Genomic DNA, 22227 nt, shown 5'->3' on the forward strand with positions numbered 1-22227 from the left:
GGTGGACTCCAGCACTGCGGTCACGGCTGGTAGCTTCCTGGGCTGGGTCTGCCTGGCTCACCATGCTATCGCTCACACACAGCCCTTGCCTATTTCAGAGTAGCACTTCAAAGGCGTTTGTTGGAAGGATGAGTAGATGCCTACTGCACACCTTCAGAAAGCATAGGGAGAAGAATACTAAGGCATAGCCCTTGACTTCGAGTTTATCAGGCGAGACTATCTGGCTTCTATTAACATTTTAGCTGTTGTATTGTTCTTGTGGAACGCTCACTGTGCGGTCTCCACATGTGGATTAACCTTAGAGGTATAAGGATGCAGTCTACAGCCGCTCATCTTGGCTTTGCTTGTGAGCCGAGTCCACTGTTGTCTTATTTTCAGCTTGCCTCCTTCCCCTCTGCACTACACTTACTAATAGCAACAAGAGCTTCCTCGCTTCAGGCAGCCCCGCTCCTGAGAGGGATGTTCTAAAGAGATGGGGCGGATTCTCCTCCCCAGTCATTTGTACGCCGGGAGGACCACTCCTCAGAGACTCTTCCCTCTGTAGCTGGCATGGGTTGTGATTGGGCTGCTGTGGAGGACTAGACAGAGGCTGGAGACTGGAGTCATCCCTACCACACGGCAAGGATGAACAGCTGCTACTGGGAAAGATAGAACAGGCAGGTAGGCTCAGCGCAGCTCCCAGGAACAGTCCTGGAAGAATGGCCGGTGTGACTACAGAGAGCGGGCAGCAAGGCGAAGGGAGGAAGATGCTTAAGGTAGTCAGCCGTGAAAAGGCGGGGCTCGCAGAAGCAACTCCAGTGCCAATGCAGACAAATGGAGAAACCGAGCACGTTCTGCGCATGCGGCAGGATGATGCTCTGCTTAGAAAGGAAGGGAATCTGGAAGGTAGGGATGCTCCTCTGTGCGAACCACCACGGCAGGAAAGGGTGTTTTGACACATGGCCTACTGTAGAAAAACCTTGTGTGCATTATGATAAATGACATAAGCCAGTTATAAAATGCCAAATACTGCAGGATCACACTTAGACAAGCTTCCCAGAGCTTTTGAACTTGCAGAGACCGTAAGTGGCGTGGTACGTGTCAGAGACTGAGGGGAAGTGTAGGTGGAAAGCTCACGATGGAGCCTCAGTGTGTGAGGGAAAGGTTTTGGAAGGTATTCAGCCACGTGGACATACTTCATACACCTAAAATCACTATAAGGCTAAATTTCATGTTTTGTGTGTTTCACTAGAATTATTATTATTATTGTTATTATTAAATCAGAGCATATCTAAAGAGAAAAAATGAGACTGGGTCTTCTTTGAAGGCAAGTTGGATGAATTCAAAGCCAGGTGTATATGACTGCATGTGTGTACATCCTTGGGTGAGTAGGGGACATCTCTCTGCTTCAACTTTTTATATAATGGACTAGGAAAATGTTTGTTGTTTGTTATTGTTGGGTGTTGTGGTAAAATTAAAATAATGGGCTTTCTTTTATCCCACGCTAGGTCTGGCACCGTAGTGCCCCAATACATCTATTAGATATTTTCATCTCAGTCAGCAAAGCGTCTCACCCACTCTGCTCCATCCCATATCACACTGCCAATGGCTACTCTCTGAGCCTGGCAGCCATCTCTCTACCCAGCTATGTCCCAAGGCAGGTTGCCACCATGCCAGGCATACACATCCCAATTCCATGGTGGCTTAGTGTGTCCAGCCACCATACACTCTCTTGAACTCAATTAAATCGCCACATGAAAGAACACACAACACAATAACCTCTGATCCAATTGATAAGATACAATTGCCCACCTAGACATACAAAGCTCTGTACACATTCATCCCTTAAGAATATTCATAACAACCTGTAAATGTGCAGAGAGGAATTTTAACATCCGCCTCCATGTTCTCTCTGCTGCTTCTCTCCTCCCTCGCTCCAGTCTCCTCCTCCTCTCTAAAACTTTTCTCCCACCCATCCTTCCTTCACATCCAATGACAGGCCTCGTTCTACTTGCACCTGCCTCCACTTGCATAATGACATCATCCTACGATAGGGAGACAATGTAACAGCTCAAGAGTCCAGCGCAGCAGGGTGCCTTTGATTACAAGGGCTCAGTCTAGGCTCCCAGCCACTAGATCATAAAAAATAATGACCTCAGTTCTTCGTGGGGCCTTCAAAAAGGCCAGTGTGACTTCATGGCAAAATCATCAAAGACAGTACACACTAGGTGACAGGTGCAAGGGACTAGGAGACACTCACTTTGAGCTGTGTGCCTACAGCATGGTGGGGGAGTTTCATCATGAAGATGAAAATCCCATTATCTGATTTGGAGTACATGATAGGCCCTTCGTATTAGGTCTATTGCAGTCAATCCAATTATTAGCATTGTGGCACAGGCGTTAATAGCTAGAGAGACCCCATTAAGACTGCACCAAGTGTCAGTGAGAGAAATCCCAGGCAGAACTGGCTTGAGCACAGAATTTTATCGTAGCTTTACATAATCTATGTCTGCCTGGGCAGGGCTGGATTTGAGTATTCAAACAGCGATGGGGGACTCTGTCCCCAGCAGCTCACAGACTGCATCAGCTGCACTGGCATCAGTTTTAGTCAGATTGTCACTATAGAGGTAGCGTGGCCTTGGCGACCTCCAGTTCATAGCCCATCAAGTTCACATTCCTGCATGGAACATTCAATTCCTTTCCTTCTTGTTTTCTCTCTTCCTCCCCCGCACCCCCACACCACCACTCCCAAACAATGACACCCAAAGCTCAGCATGTGCACCGGGCAAGCCAGGAGTGCATTTGGGGAGGGGCTGCCACCAGAGGATGAAGCTCAGCATGAGGTGACACAGTCCATTTGGAGTCACAGGCAGGAATCACTGAGCGATTTGGTCCTGATGCAGGATGTCAGAGCCAAAGGTAGAATGAACACAGCATCCATGGAGGGGCCGTACCAAGGAGGGTGAGGAAGGACAGTATTCCACCGAAGATATTCTGTGACAAGGCTTTTCGTGGGGAGACAAGACACAATCACACACACACACACACACACACACACACACACACACATACACAGAGGCAGACAGACACACACACAGAAAGAGAGAGAGAGGCAGACAGACAGACACACACACAGAAAGAGAGAGACAGACAGACAGACACACACATACTACAAACACACACCACACGACACACACACATACATACCACAAATGCACATATACCACACACACACATACTCTACACAAACCCTATATAACACACACAACACACAAACATACCACACACAACAACACAACACAAACACACACACACACACCCCACACCACACAAACATATACACATGCCACACAGCACACTATTACCCCCCCACACACACACACACATTCTCAACCAGAAAGGGATCTCTCTGAAAGTTCAAATTGGTGAACTGGTAAGTTTTATTGGGATTATATACACGAACATGGGTAAAGGTGTTACTTACAGGAGCAGAAATAATCCAAAGACAGCCACATAATCAACACCCACCCATGAGAGCATTGGTGACAACTCACAGAAGCTCAAAACATGGAGCACATTGTACAGCCTGCATGCAGCTTAGCCCGTTACAGAATGTCCTTTCCAGGTGACTTGATTGATCTGAGCCCTTCAGAGAGCTCAGCTGGTCTCTGAGTCTTCCAGGCGGCTGGGCTTGTCAGTCTTTTTTGCAGGGTGGCTCCTCTGTGAGTGATCCTGAGCAGTCTTTTCCTGGGGAAGAAGGGGACTGGTGAATCTGTTCAGTCTCAGGGACTTCCTGAAGCTATTTTTGGATTGTCTTAATGAGCTTCCCCTGCAGAATGAAATGTTTCTATGTCAGAGGAATGTGCTGTACAACAGAATGTCAGCCCAGTATGGGTTGTGGGAGGACATAAAGGGTAAGAAACACGTGCATGAAGGTAGTAGGAGTGTACTGTGACTGCCTGCGTGAGGTGAGGGTCTGCAAGAGCGGTAGTGGAGTTTCAGCCTAGGAATGATGAGGTGGCTGTGTCCACATGATGGGGAACCAGGCAGTGTGTGCTATTCCTGAGGAAGCAGGAAGGGCAGCAGGAATGGCGATTGACCGTGTGGGTGTTTTAGGGATGAGGAAAGACATGCTATTCACAGTAAGAGAAACATGTTGGATTGGAATTGGAGGCATTCATATCATTCATATGAATTTATGATTTTATAGATGGATAAGAAAGTGGATGGACGAATGAGCGATAAATGTGAACGGATGCTTTCGTGGTGGAGATGGTTTTCTCTTGATGGACGATTTTAGGAACCCAGGAGCCTTGGAGAAATGATTGAGTAAAGAAAGTGTGGGAGCTGGGACGCTACAAGATGAGCCAAAAATGTCATATGGATCAGCATGAAGGAGACTAAAGAATGACAGGGACAATCAAAGAGACCTAAAAGTACAATGTGAGGGACCCTTGCTGGTTATCGCAAGTGTGATCACTGACCTTCAAAATAAACAGTAGTTAAATGGTTATAGATCACTGAATAAAGCAGAAAATGATGAGTTTAAATGGACATAAATGGAAGCTATTAAGACTGTGATGGACCATGAAGACTGTGAAGGACCATGAAGAAGACTGTGAAGGACCATGAAGACTGTGAAGGACTATGAAGAAGACTGTGAAGGACCATGAAGACTGTGAAGGACTATGAAGAAGACTGTGAAGGACCATGAAGAAGACTGTAAAGGACCATGAAGAAGACTGTAAAGGACCATGAAGAAGACTGTGAAGGACCATGAAGAAGACTGTGATGGACCATGAAGACTGTGAAGAACCATGAAGAAGACTATGATGGACCATGAAGACTGTGAAGGGCCATGAGGACTGTGAAGAACCATGCTGTACTTACTTAGGTCCTGGTTCTTTTCCAGCCACAGGGCAGGAGGATGTCCAGTGACAGCAGGTGATGGGCAGGTGAGAAGAGGCCCGTCTGCTCTGACTCCTTGCCTCTGGGCTGCATTCTGGCTATTGTTGTGTTTCTGGCACTTACCCATGTTTGTACTGCAAACTCCCTGGGTATGGGAAATCTTCCCACTATTCTCATCCTGAGCTGCCCCTCTGTCCCTTGTTGGATTTCCTTAATTACTGTCTGTATCCCAGGTCAGCAATCATTTCACTAAACTTTCCCTCTTCCCTACATCTCCTCTGTACCCCACCCCAACGACAGAGGGATACAGCACAAGTACCAGAAAGAGAATGTTGAGTACAAAGCTGTGAGTGATAGGTGTCTGTCAGTCATAGAACGGAACCTCTGCTGTTTGTCCAGTTAGCATGATCTCCCTCCCTGGAAAGAGCTGGACTCTGGGTTGGCTTGTGACTGTGGTGTAGAAGAGAATAGAATTGAGAAAGGGAACCTCGAAGGGCCTGACAGCTACCCAGGGAGAGGTTTATACACATGCTGCTCTGAAAGGGAAGGTGGAAGCCTTCTTAACTATCTACTGGGGACTATCTACTTCCTGTCTCCCTCTAGGCAAGCAGGCCATGGCGTTGCATTAAAATAATCTCAGTTGAAAACATCATTGATCGTTTAAATTCAATTGCCTCTGTGATTTCTTTGAAAGAAGATGCAGTTGGGGGAAAGAACCCACTCAGCAGTCAGAGAATTTTCATTGTTCCGGGTTGGCTACAGTGTTCTTATCCCACGGTGGCTGACACTTATTTCTAGAACTTTCTGTTTAGCCATTTTCCTTTTCGTGTTTTGGACAGCAAGCAACAGAAAGTCATGCATAATGGGGAGGCTTTCTTAATGTTGTATTAGCTGAGTGCCTTTGGCCTAGTCCCCCCCTCCCCAACACAGGGTGACACATCAAAGCGTATCCTGCTTAGAGAGCAATCTACCACCTTCATGAGTTGGTAATCATCATGTTTGCAGGGTGACCCCCATCCTATTAGCCTGAAGCCTTCAACTAAGGGAACTTAGACCAGAGCTTGTATTTAAGAATACTCCTTTGTCTGTTTCATCGTGGGGTTTAAATTGGATTCTCTAATGTTGGTAGGGCAAGCTGAAACATCGCCTAATTCTGCTAAAAGAGCAGAGAAATCAGCAGCTCGAGTCCTCTTACCAATGTGGTCAGTGTCCTCGGCAGGGAAATCGAGTGGTATTAGCCGAAAGGGGTCACTTAAATAGCTGTTTGCTTTCCATTAAAGTCATGCATACACCGAGCTTAACCCCCGCTGGAGAAGTGGGTGTCAGAATGCTCATTTCCATAAGCAAGTCTGGAAAACATAATCACACTCACTCCTTGCTGTTTGGAACATTAAAATAGAGAACGCACTGCTTTAATTAGCACTGCTCAGTAAGAGTTGCTGTCAGAATTCTGCAATGGTTTGGTATAATTTGATTATGGATTCTTTTTTATAAGTTTTTTTTTCTGCTGCTCTCTCTTGGTTGAGTATGTGTGCCTGTGTGTGTGTGCACATGTGTGTGCATGTGTGTGTGTGCACACGCACATGCACTCTCACACGTGCACACACACGCACATGTGTGGTTAGCTTTAATAGATGGATTGCTTTTATTTAAATGTTATAATGTCTACAGAAAAAGATCATTTCAAGGCAAAGTTCAGATTAAGCATACCCAACTTGTGAGAGTTGCTGCTGAGTGTGGTTCTCTTACAGTAATTCCCTCCCACCCGCTTTGTCCTGAGCTGTCCCTGGCTTCTTTCTCTGTTGCTATCCACAGGCTCTCTACGGAGAAAACTTCCAGAGCTTTGGCCACTGGTGCCAGCTCAAGTCTTACTGAAGTAATTTATTGGTAAAGTTCTATCCCACTCTCTCTTCTCGGACAGTGTCTTCCCTCCTCTGAGGCAGTTACTCACATAGCACAGCGCTTCTTACTCTCTGGGTTCAGCTAACTCTTCCTTAGGTATCGTTTCTTGTAGAACCCGGTGTGGTGTTTTAAGACGCCAGGCATAAGTGAGATAGGCTGGTTCGAATCCGGTGTTAGCATTTCTGGGCAGCGTGGGTTTCTGTAAATTACTTCCTAAGGTTCAGCCTTCACAGCCATAAAGCTGACCCAGTAACACAGTTACCCCACCTCTTAGCCGTGGATGAGGACGCACGGCAGAATTTCTCAGTTGGATGATGCGGTCAAGCACACGTCCAAAGTGCCCCAAATGTGAGTGTTTAAAAATTAAATTTTAGATTTTTTTAAATATTTCTTCCCTGTCTTGTCTTTTATAATTTTTACTCAGCTGTTTAAAAAAAAACCACACACATTTTTTGTTATGATTTTCTTTTCATTTCTGTGGTTTTTCATTATGGGTAGTGTGTTGGCTGATTTTCTGTCACTCTGACTCAGGCTAAAGTCATCTTAGAGGAGGGAACCTGAATTGAGAAAAGGCCTCCAGAAGATTGCGCTGTAGGCAAGCCTATAGGGCATTCTCTGAATTCGTGATTGATGTGGGGAGGGCCCAGCCTGTTGGGGGCAGTCCTGGGTTCCATAAGAAATCAGGCTGTGCAAGCCAGTAAGCAGCACCCCTCCACGGCTTCTTCCTCCAGGTTCCAGCCCTGCTTGAGTTCCTGTCCTGACTTCCTGCAGTGATGGATAATGTGTACCTCTAAGCCAAATAAACCCTTTCATCCTCAACTTGTTTTTGGTCATAGTGTTTTGTCACAGCAATAGTAACCCTGACTAAGACAGCAGAGTGACAGTAAGCTGGTAGTCAGGGCCCACTGGGAGAGCCTAGGGGGTGTGCCTGGGGGTGTGCCTGGGGGGTGTGCCTTGAGGGTGTGTTTGGGAAGTGGCTCTGTGACACTATGTTCCACTCCTCTTCACCAGCAGGAGTCTTAAGTGACCCTGTCGTCCATAGCTGCTGATAGTCACAACGATTTGGAGATGTCCTTGAGTAAGGAAAGCAAATGCATTCATGTGGGAAAGAAAGGTGTGGGCATATCAACAACAAATCCAATGCCTTAAAATTCAGAATGCCGAGTTTCCACCATAGTCTCTGTTCTCTTCATATTAGATATGCCTTTTGCAGATGCTATTGTTAGAGAAGCCATTTATGGAAAAAATAGAACCATTCCTGGGATAATTTTATTATTCTCCACTTTGTTAATATTGCGATAGGTTTTAAAAAGCAATTTCATAGCATTTCTGTAATGTTTGGGATTAAATATCATTTATAGTATAGCCTATTAAACTATGTTTTTACAGAAAATATAAACTGTAATGTTTGGTTTATGAAGGAAAACTTCAGAGGCTACCATCCTCCTCTGAGGGAACTGACTGTGCACAGTTTGTAGTGCAGGGTATCTATAACTGAGGCCACCATGCACTGTAGTTAGATCAGACCTTACTGTGAGAGACCCAGGAACTCATTTAACGCCAAGCAAAAATGGTGGTTTCCCTTTTAACCAGTGAAAAGCTTTTTCTTGAAGTCAGGTAATTTTTATGATGTTGACTTGTACACAAAGGTCCTTCTGATTCGTCGGACTATGGTATACAATATGATAAAGAAGCACAGCTAAATTTCCAAAAATAAACAAAAATAGAATTTATGTGTTTATAGTTATAAGTTGGTAGTGTTGAGGAGGGATTGCAGGTCTCTTATAGACTAGTTTGAGTAATCTGCCAACCGTTAGCCTGTTTTAGGGCTCCCTGGTCATCCACAGGGTTCACTAAAATTAGGGTTGCCAATGGGCACTGAGTGGGCAGAGAAAAGAGGTCCATTTGTGCTCTTCGAAGAGAAGGGGAGTTGCCAGCATCCCTGTACCATTCTCAGCTACTGCTATCCTTAGACAAGCGGGTCTCAGGTTATGAGGAAGGCCATAACAAAGACTGAAACACACTCCTGAGAGCCAATGTAGACCTCCCATGATATGGTTTGGATCTTAGATACCTAACATGCTTCTCAAAAGCTCACGTGCTTGGTACCTGACCTAGGGCTCAGAGGTGAGGCCTCTGGGAAGTGATTGGAGTGTGAGGATTCATCCTTTATCCATGGATTTCCCCCCCTTGATGGATTCGTAGAGTTTAACAGCTACCGGCAGGCACATGGCACAGACATTGGCGGGTGGGGTCTCGTTGGAGGATGTAGGTTGATTGGAACATGCTTTACTTATTTATTTATTAAATTTATTCTTCTCTCATGTATGCTATTCTAACTGCAGTCTCTCCTCCCTCCTGTCCTCCCAGTCATTCCCCCCACCTCCCCTCTCCCTCAGATCTACTCCTCCTCCTTTCCCTTTAGACAAGAACAGGTCCCTCAGGGGTAGCAACCGAACATGACATAAGAAGTTGACACTAAGACTAGGAATAAACCCTCATATCAGGACGGGGCAAGGCAGTAATGGCAAGGCAACAATAGGGTATGATTTGTTTATATTGTACATTCTCCCTCTATCCCCGCTCTCCTCCCTCTCTCCTCCCTTTCTCCCTCTCCCTCTCCCCTTCCCTTTCCTCCTCCCTTTCTTCCTCCCCTCCTCCCCCTCCTCCCTTTCTTCCTCTCTCCATCCCAACCTCTCTCCTTCCCAACCAAGTTGTGATCAGGTGAACTCCTGTGCACTTGTCCTATCCTGTGCACCCCATTATGAGAGTGGCTTTGCTTCTGGCCCCAAGTTCTTCGGACAAGCAACAGCAGCTCTGAAACTTTGAGCCAAACTCAGCCTTTCCTCCTCATCGTCGGTTGCTTAGCATAGATATTTTCAATGGCAGAAAGTTGACTGACAGGTCTTGACTTGGAACTTCTGGACGTGGGTTTGGGAGGGTTAAGTGTCTAGCTGTTCCCTGAACGATAACCTAGGTGGTGGAGTTTGAGAATCACTGAGCCAGGCATGACGTCCTGGCATTCACAGACCTGATGACAGATGTGATGGTAGTGCACTGTTGATTCAGTGCTTGGCTTTGTCGAGCCTCAACTTCAGTGTCACTGACTTCCTGGGAGTAGATTTGTTGGGGTCTGTATGTTAGTTCGCTGGAGCTGCTATAGAAGTTGCAACAGCCTGACATTGTCAACAACAGAAGCTTATTTTCTACAGTCTAAGAGACTAGAAATCCAGTGTCAGGTGATTAGCAGGAGTGGTTACATTAGGACAACTTGTTCCTGGGCTTGAAGACAGATACTCTAGCTCTCGTGTGGTCTTTCTCCATGTATGGATAGTGTCTGGGTCTCTGTTATAAGACGGTCACACTGGTCTTCACGTGGTCTTTCTTCCGTATATAGATACTGAGTCTCTGATAAGATGAACACTCTGGCCCTCATGTGGTCTTTTTCCCATATCTGGAGGCTGTCTCAGTCTCCGTTCTTGTAAGTATATCACTCATTATCAGGGAGGAATAATTGCAATTGTCTGAGACGATTATTTTAAATGCCCCTTCTTTTTCCAACTGTGTATCTGGGTAAGAATAGACTTTGTAGCAAACAAAGTAAGTTAAATGCAAAAGCAAATATAGTAACCTAATTACTTTCTACTCAATTCAAATGTTACAAGTATTTGCAAAAAAAAAAAAAAAAAAAAAAAAAAAAAAAAAAAAACCCGTAAGTGCTGTTGACTCATCAATATTCCGTTTCATGCACGGAATCTGTAAACTATGGGAGGGGATGCATAATGGGCCTATTATTGCTGCTTTAAAACAAACTAATAAATATATATTGAAAAATTTGCAGTTCCAGTTGCTAAAAAAATATAAATAGATACAAAAGCCAGAGGTTTTAAAAAATATAAAAGGATCCAAGTCCCATAACTTGGCAATTGCCCACACGGGGAGCCGCCATTCCTCTAGCTGTAGTATAGCCTTCAGTTTTGAAAGAGCCCATTCATCGTGCACTTAATACATTCACTATCAATACCAAAGATACAAAGTTCCACTTTTGCTCTTCTCTTGTATTGTTCCATATGAAAATATCCCTTTTTAAAAAAAAAGATATATTTATTTTATATATATGAGTACACTATAGCTGTCTTCAGACCCATCAGAAGGGATCAAATCCCATTAGAGATGGTTGTGAGCCACCATGTGCTTGCTGGGAATTGAACCCAGGTCCTCTGGAAGAGCAGTCAGTGCTCTTAACCGCTGAGCCACCTCTCCAGTCCATGGAAATCTTCTTTTACTTAGTTCAATGCCTGCTTTTTCTTTACTGCTCTCCAGTCAATGTAGACCCCCATGAACAACCCAGAAGAAGCCCCTCCTAAATACAAGTTGATATTCCTGGGGATGTTGCTTCGATCTAATGTAGACACATTTTGATGGGCAGAGATTAAGGTTCGCCCCCTAGAAGCACTGCCATCCAGTGTCTCCTCATTGTGTCTGTTTTCTCTCCAGTCTGCAGAGTTTTTGTGCCTTCCCATTAGCCTTGTCATAGCGGTGAGTGCATTTTGATGTGATGCAGTCGGTGGCTTTTTTGTGCAGTCCTCTAGGAAAAGATGCTGAATTGGTAACTATGAGCAGGGCATCGGCAGAGTGCGGGCTTGGCTCCGCCGCACTGTCAGCTCTTGGGCTCACACAGGCTCCCATCCAGTGAGTCAAATCCAGCACAGGTATCAAGCCTGTGCTTCTGAGATTCCTAGAGGCTGCAATGGAAAGTTAAGGAGAAGAGCTTTAACCCAAAAATATCCAAAATGTAGAAGCACTGACTTTAACGTAAATTCTATGACTGTGCTACATTCTTCATAGGTGTCTCTCTCTCTCTGCTTCTCTCTCTCTCTCTCTCTCTCTCTCTCTCTCTCTCTCTCTCTCTTTCTCTGCTCCTCCCTCCCTCTCTTCCTCTCTCTTTCTCTGTCTCTCATTTTTCCTCTAGTCAAACAGCCAATCCAAGTTGCCTGAAATCAAGCACAAAGCAAAAGGTATGTTTTTTTTTTATTCTCGTGTGTTGTTCATTTAACAATTAACTGTTTTTATGGGGTGTGCCCCGTCTCCCAATGGTAATATTTGTTTTCTGAAGGCCAAAATGTACCTAGAGATAAAGTGCTTTTAGATTTTCGCTTGCTTTGCTTCCACAACAATAAAACTGAAACGGGAGGGAATGGCTTGCAATGAAACAGAACTAGAGAGACGTTCTTAGACAGAGCCCAGTCTCCCATGTCTTAAAGGAGTTCTGAATGCAGGTTAGAGGACACACTTTCTGATCCTGTGTTTATGTCTCCATGCCTTTCCCAGGGAAGGAGCATCTGCTATAGAGAGTGGCCGTCACCTGTGGGCCACAGTGAACTTGTCAAACACAAGCTCCATGCGTCCATGAGAGTTAGCTTCAGTTCTCGGTTCTGTTTCTCATGGTGTGGGCTTGGACATATCTGTACATAGAAGAGGGTTATGTGTGCTGGTGTAGTCTGCCTTGAGGGTAACCATGAGAAAGGGTGTGAAAGCACAGCTCAGTGCCTAGCACAGGTGAGCATTTGATCATTTCTAAGTTCTATATGCCACCAATAATTCAGAAGACATAAGAATGATTTGCTGAAGAGAGGGTTCAGTGGTTAAGGGCTGCTCTTACAAAAGGACACATTTCTGATTCCAGCATCCATGAGGCACAGCTTACAAGTGTCTATAACTCCAGCTCCAAGGGATCTGACATCCTTTCCTGGTCTCTGCTAGAACCTGCAAACCCACCCACGAGAGGGGGGGAGGAAGGAGGAGGAGGAGGAGGAGGAGGAGGAGGAGGAGGAGGAGGAGGAGGAGGAGGAGGAGGAGGAGGAGGAGGAGGAGAAGAAGAAGAAGAAGAAGAAGAAGAAGAAGAAGAAGAAGAAGAAGAAGAAGAAGAAGAAGAAGAAGAAGAAGAAGAAACTTAAAATTCTATAGTTCAATCTTCAGACATGCGTACAAACACACAGTGTGTTAATTCCTTGTGGATACTTCGGGGGAGGGTATACATAAGTTTCTTAAAGTTTGGAGATGTTTGTGTTCCATTTTGGTGGAGTCAATGTTAAAATATCATTCTTCCAGTGTAATACTTGCCTCTGGCTGGAGTCCTTGTCATACCTTTGAGGCAGATGACAGCGTTAGAGAAAACACTCGGCAAGAATACAGAGATCCAGAGGAGCTTGGGAAGATTAGAGAGGGAGGATTGTAGAAGCAGGGAACCGAAGGACTGCAGGTTATTGCTGGTTTTGATAGAGAATCGTGATAGCAGATATGGTTAGAGCTAGCCCTGTGGTCTAGGTATCGTAGGAGGAGCACTTTGCAATAATCGAGTCATCTAATGCTCTCCACCTTCTGGGGTAGGTGTTCTTGTCTTCCTCCCGGTCTGTCGGGAGGATGTTACCACACCAACCATCTGAACGGAGACTAGAATAGGGAGACAGCTGTTGGCCCTGTGTAAGGCCATTAACTGGGTAATGGGGGTGAGGGGATAGAAGGAGAACTGTGAAGTTTCCGAGGCCCAGATCAGAAAGCAGCTACTGCTACTGTCTTTGGAGAAGCCGAGCCAAACTCCTCAGGTACTTCGAGAACCAGCCCCCTAGAACAGAAATTCAGGTCATGGAGGCCAGCGCCCCAGTTTGTGAATACTGGCGTCTGTAAAGGGCACACGATCGATGAAGCTACTGAGTCGCCGCTGAGACGGTCTTCAAGACACAGGAGTTGGTCAGTCCGCACCAGCTCCGCAGTCTTGTTCTAGCGCCCCCTACTGGAGAATCTGATATAGCAAGTTTTGCATCTCAACTCTGGGCATCTTCAGGCTGGTGATAGGAAGGTGAGCTTAGAGAAGTGCAGACAGAAATCTCCGTTTTCTAGCTCAGGAAACCAGTGAGCTGATGTGTTAGGCTGCCCTGCTCTGGGGCCACTCAGCTAGGAAGGGGTCTGGATTTAGTCCGTGTGAGTCCAAGGACACGGATGTTCCTCTGGGCGCTGTTTCCAAAATCGGTAGCGTGGAGATGATAGTTATCAGCCTGCAGAGTTTTAAGGGGTACTGGATAGCTTCAACAAGACACAAGCTGAAGTCACCCGAAAGGAGGAGAACTTAATTGAGGTAGTGTCTCCATAAGATTAGGCTGGAGGCAAACCTGTACAGTACTTTCTTAATTAGTGACCCAGTAGGGGAGGACCCAGTCCACTGTGGGTGGTCTTATCCTTGGGTGGGTGGGGGGTCCTGAGTTCTATCAGAAAACAGGCTAAACAAGCCAGGGGGAGCAAGCCAGTAAAAGGCACTCGTCCATGGCCTCTGTGTCAGCTCCCAACTCCAGGTTCCTGCCCCGCTTGAGTTCCTGCCCTCACAGCTTTGATGATGAACTGTGTGAGAGATAAACCCTTCCCTCTCCAAGTTCCTTTGGTCACCGCTTTTCATCGAAGTTGATGTAACCCTAACTAAGACATGAGGATTGGCTGAAATGTATACACAGGTGTCTGTCATACCTCCAGGCACAACACTGGCATTTAGTAAACACTAGGTCACGTTCAATTAGTGGCATTACTTTTAATTTGGAATATGGAGACCCCTTTTGGTCTCAGTGACTACATGGTAGCTTCGAAAGCATTGCCTTTGCCCTGAAGCAGTGTCCTGTGCATTGGGTTTCTCTTGTGTAGGTGCTTATCAGCTGACTGAGCATATTTTAAGGTTTTCTGTGTTGGGATGTGTCTAAAGGAGAGAAGTTGAGCTGAAGTTTGGTGAACGCTCTCCTGGAAACCGGGATTTTTTTCTGGGGTGCATCAGAGCACTGAGCTAACCTTTCCCTCTGACTCTCATGCAGCAGGGGTTATCAGAGAGTTTGTCCATTGACTCTTTAAAAAGACAATAAGTATTTATAGGACATATGTCAGCCGGTGTGGTGGTTGTCAGAGGCAACATCGCCATTAGCACATGGACCCTGCCCTCCTGCTGCTCATTAACATTTAGTGGAGGAACAGGATGCAACTGAGACCTCTGTCTTCTCTGTTTGCAGCTCTAGATGCAGTGGGGCCTGAGAGAGTGGAGCCGATAAAAGAGGGCTAAAGTCTCTTGCAACAGCCAAGTTTACTCAGAGGACCAGCCAGCTCATACAGAGGATTAAGGAGAGTCCCCAACATCTACAGTCACAAGGATGAGCCTCAGGGGGCAAAAACACCTTTTTCCAAAGAGGCTTCTAAACAAGAGGTGGCCCAGTAATAATATGAATAATCTGAGGTAAACTCACTCCTATCTGCTACTCCTGGGAGGAGCATGAAACCACATCCCAAGAACAGTTCCATGTTTTTGAAAGAACCGAGCTCACCAGACTCCTGTTTTCTCACAGGCAGTCGGAATTCTCCTCACATGAATCCATTCTTAGACTGTTTCCCCACACTCTTCTCTTGTTTTTGAGAGGTATAGCATGTGTGTGGGGGGGGGGCTATAAGTCCAGGGCTATTATGTAGGTCAAATATACATTGAAGCTACCATAGAGTTCACCTAAGACCATGGGAAGAAGAGATTGCAATGCCGATGCCTCCCTGAATAGCAGTCCAGTCATAATCCTCAAGGCCAATGGTAGCTCATGGAGGCAGAGCCAGGGTGTGTAAACCAGGACAGTTTCTATGTCTTCCTTCCATTTGAGAGCGCCAACAACTGTAGTAGTCCTAAGAGAAGTAAGGGAGGGGCTTTCTTTATCTTGACCAGAGCTTTAAGACATGGCCAGCAGCCCCCAGCCTTAAGTGTTTAATCACTCGGTCATGCCCATGGTATTGAGGATTCTCCTGAGGTTGCTTCAAGGCCTTGTGGATACATTGTCAATGCCATTCCAGACCTTGTCCAGTTTGTTGGTAATTTTGGTGAATGTTAAGAGACTGGTGTAAATTGAGATATAGTCTCTGGGATATAAGAAAATCATACACTTGTCCTTGGTCCCATGACACAAGGGAATCTAGAAAGAAATACACGGAGTACAGATATTGGGAAGTTCTGATGTATCAGTGAATGTCAGCGGGAGAGGCTAAGACAAAGGGATGAATCCTTGGTCTCCCTCTAAACCACACTGGCTATTCCCTAGGTAGCTAATATTTAATAATAATAATAATAATAATAATAATAACAATAATAATAATAAGTAAACATACAGAGCCAGGGGCACAGGTCTGGGATCTCAGCACCTGCAAAATGACAGGCAGGTGGGCCAGGAGTTTAAGGGCACTCTTGGCTTACATAGCAAGTTCAAGGCCAGCCTGGACTGAGAGATCCTGTCTCAAGAAACCAAAACCCAAAGGAAAATGAGACAAGAAGTAGGCATGTGGTCAGTGTTCTCTTTGCCTTGTAAACGCTAAGTAGTTAGGGTTTTCACTGTTCACTGGTTATTTTTCTTTAAAATCAGCTTTCACTTTTGAAGCAGTTTTGAGCTCACATTAGCTGAAGAGATATAGAGATTTCCCATAGTACCTTCTGCTGCCACGCATGTTTAGCCTTCCCCACTATCAGCGCCTCACTGACCTGCTGCCATTGGCCGACTATGTTGAAAGACCATGAGCATACAGAAGTCCAGACCTTTAGTCAGGGCTGCCCCGGATGTTGGAGATCCTGCAGGTTGGGGCAAATGTGTAGTGGGGTGTATGTACCATTACGGATCAAACTGATTGCTGTCACTGTCTTAAAATCCCCTGGTCTCTAGCCTCTGCCCCAGGCGGCCTTTAAATGCCGTCAGTATATTCTCTTCTACATAATGTCACATGCTGAAACCATACAGTATGGGGCCTTTCAGACTGGACTCTCTCACTTCAAAATATGTATTTAAGTTTTCGTCAGGGCTTGATAGCCTGTTTCTTTTTAGTTCTGAATAATATTCCATGGTTCGAATGCATTGTTTTATTTATTCATATACTATGGGATAACACATTTAATTACATCTAAATTTTGGCATTAGGAATAAAACTACTAAAAATTTCTATGTGTATATATGATTTTTTTGGACATAAAATTTCAACTTTTTTGTTTGTTTGTCTGTTTTTTAGTCACTTACCAAGGGATATGATTCCTTGGTCATATAGTTAAAATATATTTGTTGGGTTTTGTGTGTGTAGTGTTGTATCTGTGTATGTGTGTGTGCGCACATTGGAGTGAATGTGCGTGTGTGTGCACGTGTCCTGTGTATGTGAGCACACAGGCCACAGGTCAACACTGGATGTGTTGTGTTTTCCACTTTTTCTTGTAGAACCGGTGTCTCTCTCTCTCCCAGAACCTGGAGCTCTTTGTAGATTCAAGTGACTGGCTAGTATTCCTCCACCGCCAAAATCAGAGTTGTACACTGGCATGCTGCGATACCCAGCACATTCTGCATTCCCAACAGCAGGGGGCGCACCCACTCCTCCATGTCTTATTCTGTGGTGGGCGGAGCATCTCGTTTTAATTTTTGTTTCCCTGGTGATATGTGATGTGGAACAATCTTTTCACGTGCTCCTTCGTGATCCGTGTGTGTGTGTGTGTGTGTGTGTGTGTGTGTGTGTGTGTGTGTGTGTGTGTGACATGTCTGTTAAAGCCTTTGGGCAAGTTTTAGTTCAGTCGTTGGATATCTTGTTGGTCTTTTCAGTTTCTCATCCGATACAAACTTGCAAATATTTCCCCCTCTGTGTCTTGTCATTATATTCTCTTGACAAGGTCCGTCTGCAGAGCTGAACAAAATTAGTAACTCCAGCTTATCAGTTCTTTCTTTCATGGGTTAAAGCCTTAGGCAGTTTCATTCAACTTTATCAGAAAGGAAAATCACTTTGCTGAAGTTAATAGGACGTTTTAAACATCCCCATTTTCCCATTCACAAATCATTCCTGTTTCCCAGTGTTCTTGAGTTTTCTACGTACCTTTTCTTATCAGAATCATCATTCCAAACCAAGGAAATTCAAGTAAGTAACACTTGAATTATGTGGTTTCGACTCTAATCTCTCCTGGGGGTCTTTGCATTTTAATAAGCAGCAGAAGCCAATAAAATTGAACTGCAGAGGTAGAATTTCTAGCGTTAGCAAACAGGGCATAGGTGGTTTTTTTTGTTTTTGTTTTTGTTTTTTTTGTTTTTGATTTTTGTTTTGTTTTTTGGTGATGGTGGTGAAGGAAGGATTTTTTTGTTTTAAAAGATTTATTTTTTATTGTTTTTAGCTGTGTGTGTGTGTGTGTGTGTGTGTGTGTGTGTGTGTGTGTGCATGCGCTCAGGGTGCACACCAGTGCAGATGCCCACAGAGGCAGAGGCGTTGGTTCCTCTGAGCCTGCTCTTATTGTGAGCTGCCTATGGCTGGGAAATAAAATAGAGCCCTCTGGAAGATCAGAACCGAGAGTTCTTAAACTGCCTGGCTATCTCTCCAGCCACTATTACCCTAGCCAGTTTGTCCCTACTCCAACCTGTACAGCCCAGCTCTCACCATCCTGTGCCGGAGGGACACAGTTGTCATATTTGACGAACCTGTATTAAGGACTCCTTTTCAACCGCAGTTCATAGAATCTGGGTTCATTCCTGGTATTGGACATTGTGGGCTCTGATAAACGTAGATAATGTGTGTGTGTTTGATAAACTCACCATTTGTCTGTTCACATGAAACACATAGAGGGGATTGGTACCTAAGTCCCTTCTTGGGCTCTGCCTCTCCACTCCTCTGCTCTTTTGCTATGAACATCTCTTAGAAAACATCCAGCCTTTAATCTGAGGCAGAGGCAGAGGCAGAGGCAGAGGCAGAGGCAGAGGCAGAGGCAGAGGCAGAGGCAGAGGCAGAGGCAGAGGCAGAGGCAGAGGCAGAGGCAGAGGCAGAGGCAGAGGCAGAGGCAGAGGCAGAGGCAGAGGCAGAGGCAGAGGCAGATCTGTGAGTTCAAGGCCAGCCTGGTCTATAAGAGTGAGTTTTAGGACAATCAGGGCTACACAGAGAAACCCTGTCTTGATACCAACAAACCAATCAACCAAGCAAGCAAGCAAACAAAAAGTCTACAAGAACAAAAAGAAAAACGTAATCGGGGTCTGACTTACAGTTTTAGAGGGTTAGTTAGACCGTTATGGTGGGAAGCAAACTAATGTGGTAATGGAGCTCTCCAGACTGATCTCCGGGCAGTAGGCAGACACTGGGCCTAGTGCCGGCTTTTGAAAAAATCCACCCCCAGTGACACGCCTCCTCCAACATGGCCGCAACAAGGCCGCACACCCTAATCTTCCTCCTGCAGCTCCACTAACTGGGAACCGCATTCTAGCATAGGAGCCTCTGGCTCCCATTCTCGTTTAAGCCACAAGGCTTGGTAACCATTGTCGTGTACTGTCGCCTGCCAGTCAGTATAGTGTCCGCAGTTGAGATCCTGAGGCGTTCAACTGACCTCTTTCCTCTGTGTGGTAGCCCTATTTTGCATTAGTCTGCTGTGCAAGACTCCAGATCAGTAGGTTCTGAGGGTGGCCCTGTGCCGTAGGAGCGCCCCCTAGAGGAGGACGGAGTGTGGGTGGGGAAACATGGTGGGATCAGGCCTTACTGGATTATCAGCTATTATTATTATTATTATTATTATTATTATTATTATTATTATTATTATTAAATGTTTGAGGTATAAAGCACGGGGTGGAACTGCTGTAGGCCTCCTGTTACCTTACAGGTTCAGCTCCCTCTGTAAAGGCCACGCTGAGTGTCCGTGCATCATTGCCATACCCTACTGTCCCTGGCATCTGCTTCGCACAGTGTGGCGATGTTGCTGTCGCTCTCCCTTTATGCCGATCCTTTGGGGTGTGGCAGGAAGTGTGATAGACACCTCTAGATCTGCTGATGTCATTCCTGCCTCCTGCCTTTCTGTTTTAAATAACATTCCATTACCTGGCATACCACTGCTGACCAGTTTAAAAGAACATCGTGATTGTCTGAAGATTTGACTATTATGAATCAGGTTTTTATTTATTTATTTATTTTTTTGGTTCTTTTTTTCGGAGCTGGGGACCGAACCCAGGGCCTTGCGCTTCCTAGGCAAGCGCTCTACCACTGAGCTAAATCCCCAACCCCCTAGGTTTTTTTTTTAAATGTTGCTCATACACTTCCTTTTAATACTACTTATTTATTTTTATTTATATGAGTACACTGTAGCTGTCTTCAGACACGCACACCAGAAAAGGGCATCGGATCCCATGACAGACGATTGTGAGCCACCATGTGTTTGCTGGGAATTGAACTCAGGACCTCTGAAAGAGCAGTCAGTGCTCTTAACCCTGAGCCATCTCTCAAGCCCATGAATCAGTTTTCTAGAAACATCCATGTGTGGGTTTTTGTGTAGACCTACGTTCTCAACTCTTTTGGGCACAATTATCTCAACGCCCCCTCCCCACAATTGTCTTTATTACTTTCCACAAGTGACACAGAACCTATGCTCTATTTCTCATCTTCCGTCTTCTTTGAATAGAATGTTTCAACCCACTGTTTCTCATATTTGCTTCCTTGGTCCTGACCATTGAGCTCCTAGATTCAGTCTCAAGGATGGCTTATGTTCTGACTGAAAGCATGCAAGAGAACAGAACACCATGTGACATTTGTTAATTGACAATAGTTAAATAATTATACAGGATATACTGTATCTTGGATGTTGACTATTTTAGAGTTTGTTAGTGTCCTGATCACAGGTAGACAATCAAGAAGGGGAAGCCAAAGGAGGATTTTATATCTGGAAGAGTTAATTCCCACCCTGTCACTCAGCGTTGAGGACTTCAGAAGTAGCAGTCTGGGCTTTTTACAACCTTGCAGGAGCCTGGGGATGGGATCCAGCTCAAGGGAAATTAAAAGCCACTGCTTGGGGGTGGGGGTGGGGCGACAATTCTTCCTGAAGGTTCTGACAGGAGACGGTGAGGGAATCAGACTCCCTAGACTGGCATCTGTGTGTTATCTTTAGTCTGTGTTATGTCCCGCAGCCTGTGAAGGATGCCCAGTGGCTTTCTGGGGGATACAGCTGGAATCCACAGTGGCAAAACTGTGCGATGAATTCAGAGTACAGGATGTCATCTCTGCAGGCTTGGGTCCGAGTCAGGTGGTTATTTCCCCTACGATCTTTCTAGAAAGGAAAATGATTTTTATACATTGCTTCCTAGCATCTACAAGGCAGCTTGAAAGCATCTTGTAACTCCAGTTCCTGGGTATCCAAAGCCTTCTTCAAACCTCCACGGGCACTAGGCAGACTGTGGTGCACAGACATACATGCAGGCAAAATACACCTGCAAATCAATGGAAATTTAAATTTTTTTAAAGAAAATAAGAGAAAAAATTATATTTGTTCTGTGTAATGTTGGGTCTATGATATGGCAGCGTTCGCTGGCTGTTTTGGAGTCAGGTGACCTTTTTTTTTTTTTGTCCTTTTCCTTTTTGCCTTGTGAGTAAACACTTCTTTGTCCTTAGTCCCTGGTAGTTCTAATCAAGGGTCCCCCTCCACCTTCATCTCCACCCCTCCCCTTAGTATTTAAAGATCCTGGTGCCCGACACATCCCCCTGACAGAATGCTCAGAGTCACTCAGGTGCCAGCCTCCCATTTTGGGCTCTAAAGGGCTGTTTTCCGGGCTGCTGTGGGCGGAGGGTTTTAGGAGCATGTCTCATTAATGAACCGTTGTATTCCCCCGAGTCTCGTGGGAAGGCAGAGTACAAACTCCACTGCTGAAGTGTTCACTCTGTGTTTCTGAAAAGAAGATACCTCTGAGTAAACCTCTCCCTGCTTAACATCAAACGTGGTCCCTGTGGTCCTCCGTGGTTCTCCTGAGTTTCCGCAGGATTCTCCTAGCTTGCTCTCTGGTATGCTTTTCTAGCTACTGAGTTTCAAGCCAGTGTTTTGGAATGTCAACCACTCTGTGAGAGAGCCTATGTGCTTACATCTAGTAGGAGGTAGGGACTGACTAGGAGAGGCCATGTTGGAAAATACCAGAGAGGATCTGTGAAGCTAAGTGTCCTGTGTTCTCTGCTCGCTGAAGAGAATGCCAACTGCAAGCCCCAGTTCAGAAAACCTTGACAGAGAGTCAGATTCCTCTCAAGTCTGAGCATGGATGTGTTTTGTGCATGGTTTTCTCCGAGTGGCTTTTTATTAGGCTAACTAGGACAGGGAAGATGGTTTAATTCATGTAAGCTAAGATCTTTTATAATTTCAAAGCGCTAGATAGGATTTCACAAACAATGAAAACAACATCTATTTTTAATTTTTATTTGTGAGGAGATCAGGAACCTGGCAGCACTCACTGGGTTAAGAGTAGTTTGGGACTTTAGAACAGCCATAGGCAGAGAATGACTTAGGGGTATGGAGTCGTAAGTGGGAAGTGTTGCCTGTTGGTTTTCTCATATCAGATGCCTTTGTCGGATCCAGTGTCACAGGACGGAGTGAAGCCTGGAAGGAGAGGCAGGGAGTGAGAACCCAGAGTT

General features: G+C 45.4%; 1 protein-coding gene across 2 annotated transcripts in view; it reads left to right on the top strand.

The window, feature by feature from the left end:
* Nucleotides 1-22227, top strand: part of Rasgef1b (RasGEF domain family, member 1B) — a 528207-nt gene that overhangs the window by 89783 nt on the left and 416197 nt on the right. The gene's annotated exons all lie outside the window — the stretch shown is intronic.

This window comes from Rattus norvegicus, chromosome 14 (genome assembly GCF_021556685.1).
Source record: "Rattus norvegicus strain SHRSP/BbbUtx chromosome 14, alternate assembly SHRSP_T2T, whole genome shotgun sequence".
In the NCBI taxonomy this organism is placed as follows: Eukaryota; Metazoa; Chordata; class Mammalia; order Rodentia; family Muridae; genus Rattus; species Rattus norvegicus.